Consider the following 3,475-nt stretch of genomic DNA (forward strand, 5'->3'; position numbering starts at 1 on the left):
TTTGCTATTTTGCCCAGGCTTCTTGGTTCACTGCAACCTCTGCCTCCTGTGTTCAAGTGATTCTCCTGCCTCAGCCTCCCTAGTAGCTGGGATTATAGGTTCCCACCACCATGCCCGGTTAAGTTTAGTATTTTTAGTAAAGACAGGGTTTCACCATGTTGGCCAGGCTGTTCTGGATCTCCTGACCTCAGGTAATCCACCTGCCTCAGCCTCCCAAAGTGCTAGGATAACACGCGTGAGCCACCGCTCCTGGCCTTATGCTTAGGAATCTTAACAGTGAGTTCAAAGTTGAAAAAAATGAAGTGGATGATCTGAGGGGTGTACAGGGTATTTTAGAACCTAAGATAGTGAAAACAAACACAATGACACACACTAGATTTTCTTAAAGGACAGAGCCTAGGAAATCAATACTCCTAGCTCCTCTTACTCTTCAATGCCTGGGTGAATTCAGAATGGTTATTTCTGTTTGGTAATTTATAAATATGAGCTACTCTTTGCTCAGACGAATAGGAAATATTTCTCTCCAATGATGGATATGGCCATTTTACACCAGAGATAAGACTGGTAAGAAACAAGCACTAGGAAAAATGCAAGCAGAACTGCCATCCTCTTCACTTTCATTCAACTGGACCTTTGAGGTTGAGCTTCTGGAAAGACCCTGAACATTACATGTAGTAAACAAGATTGCAGAATGTCCTTCTAGTACATTGTTCTCCCAGCAACCAACACCTTGCTTTACATTTGCCTTTAATTATAACCTTAGGTAGAAGGGCAGGAATTGCCAGAGCCAAGAATTCTTTTTGAATTTGCATCACAAACATCTCAGTATCTTAGGAATTTTCTTTTTTTTTTTTTTTTTTTTTTTCATTTTGGTAAGTTAGTTTCTATGACACTCCAACAAATAGTGGTTCTCTGAGAATGGAGACCTAGCTTCCAAAGAACAAACTTGGCTAAAACATGTTCCTTTTCCAGGTAGGCACTGTTCTGCAATTATAGGGGGACAGCCCACACATCCTAATGAATGCATATCTGCAAACCAAGAAAAAGTGTGGAACAGGACTTCCAAAGAATGCCCTGTAGTTCTGCACCCCTCTTCTAAATCTAAACTGTTGGAGGTTCTACTTAGGTTATGCAGATATACCTCCTTTATCTGCTCTGTAGGTTTAAATACGTTCTCTGTTACCCACTGTATAAATTTCACATTATTATAAACTCCCAAAGAAACAGATCGTTTTCTTTCAGCCAAATCAAGAGTGCCTGTCCCTATCCCTTCTCTCACTCACTGATCCCAAATGGAGAATTCAGGTGCTGACACATCGCCCATGCATCCCTTTGGTTCTCTGCAAGTTGCCTGATCAGTGAGATGCCCCGTGATCCCCGGACAGGCTCTGATGCTAGGATTTAGGCAGCTAGCTGCACCCTCTGAGCACACTGCAGGCTGTTTCACCACCTGTCTGCCCTTTTTTACTTGCGAAATGGAAATCTCTCTAAGCTCTATCATCTTTGACATTGCTGTAAAAAACCAGTTTTAGTGATAAGATGAACCAAGCAGAATGGCAGGATAGGATATGTGGCAGGGATATATTTTTGACCCCATATTTTAAAACTTTAGATACAGCAGACATATCTAAGTAAAGTTGTGCCTTGCCTGCTAAGACAGAAGATTAATATCCAATAAATTACTCCCCCAAGTCCTTAGTCCTGAAATTCTTAAAGCACAATACTATACTCCATCATAGTAAATCAATTCATCTTCTTATTGTGTTTTTTCTCATTTTATTTTTTTGATTAATGTGTTTTTATTTTCACGGATGTCTCAAAGGTCCTTGCCTACTATGACATTTTAAATATATCGTTAATATTTGAATTTTTAAAAACCAAAGTCACAGAATTTTCCTCTCTGAATATTTAAAAGTAGAATAGGGTAAGGGATTATCATTTGAGAATTATTTTGATCCTATTCTTTCTGGAGGCAGTAGAATTAATTTGACCTTTAAATGTCTACCTCAGACCTATGCTTCTCTAAAAACATAATCTGAGTTAGGTAGGGAAGACCGAAATTTCTGCAAAATGTGACATGATACATGCAGGAGATGCTTAATTAAAAGACAAAATAATCCAAATTTTAAAAGCTGTAGCCTGATCAAAATTAAGAGAGATGTTCTTCTTCCCTTTTCATATGTCCTTTGCTTTTAGGGTGCAGTAATAAATACATTATAGAGGTGAATGACATGATGTAGATTATTTTCTAATTCAAATCTTACTGTGTGATCCTGAGAAATATTTTAGTTTGTATGCCTCATCCTTCGTCTATAAAATGGTATAAAGTTTATTACTTTTCACTCTTGAAGGCAGTGTGATATGTTAGAACGAACTTAAGTTTTGAAGTCAGGGATGTCTGAATTTGAGACTCATTTTTTTGTCTTAATATTTTTTCATGTGATATCAGGCAGATTCTTGAACACTTCAGAACTTTATTTTATTCACCTGTAAAATGAAAGACTATATTTTGATCTTAGTTTTATGGTGGAGATTTAATGAGATTACATATGTAAAGCATCTGGCATGAAAACTAGTAGTAGATCCCCAGCCAATGGCAGTTTTTTTCATTCACTCTTTCTTCTCTTAGGCTGTTGCATCAGATAAGCGTTTTGGATATTGCAAATGTTAACACACACGGCACTTACAAGCTGCTACGTAATCTGCTAAGCATTTTATATGTTGCATTAACACATTCGATTCTTACAATGACTATGAAACAGATGATATTATTGTCTCCATTTCATAGATGAAGGAACTAAAGTACAGATAAATTAAATTTACATGATTAAGGTTGCAAAGCTACATAGTAGAAAACTATGGATATGAACCCAGGCTGTCTGGTTTCTGAGTTCCTCTTTGCTTTTTTTTTGGAGACAGTCTTGCTTTATTGCACCAGCTGGAGTACATTGGTGGGACCCCAGCTACTGTAGCATAGAACTCCTGGGCTTCAGTGATCCTCCGGCCTCAGCCTCCTAAGTAGCTGGGACTACAAGGGCGCACCACCATGCTTAGTTAATTTTTTAAGTTCTTTGTACAGATGGGGTCTTGCTGTGTTGCCCAGGTTGGTCTTGACCCCCTGGCCTCAAGCAATCTTTCTGCCTTGGCCTCGCCAAGCACTGGGATTATAGGCATGGGCCATAGCACCCCACCTGAGGTCCCCTTTGAACGACTAACTTCTAGGACCCTGATAAACAAACCTGACAAACCTGACCAGGACCAATTAGAGCTGGAAGGCCCTTAGGAAATCTTGTCCAGTGCTGCCCAAGCTGTTTAGAACACACATAGGATTCTTAGTAAAATATATTTGGGAAACACAAAACAGTTAAATTGTTGTTTATTGTAAAGCTTTATTAAAATGTCTCATGGAGGCATTTGGTATGCTAAAGTTTATTGTGAATCTCTGAGCAAGCGTACATATGTGTGCAACACTGTG

The 3,475-nt window shown here is 38.8% G+C and overlaps 1 protein-coding gene across 1 annotated transcript in view; it reads right to left on the reverse strand.

Moving 5' to 3' along the window:
• LOC105518593 (keratin, type II cytoskeletal 8-like) overlaps positions 1-3,475 on the reverse strand; it is a 98,007-nt gene that overhangs the window by 67,200 nt on the left and 27,332 nt on the right.

This window comes from Colobus angolensis, unplaced genomic scaffold (assembly GCF_000951035.1).
Source record: "Colobus angolensis palliatus isolate OR3802 unplaced genomic scaffold, Cang.pa_1.0 Scaffold321, whole genome shotgun sequence".
NCBI lineage: Eukaryota > Metazoa > Chordata > Mammalia > Primates > Cercopithecidae > Colobus > Colobus angolensis.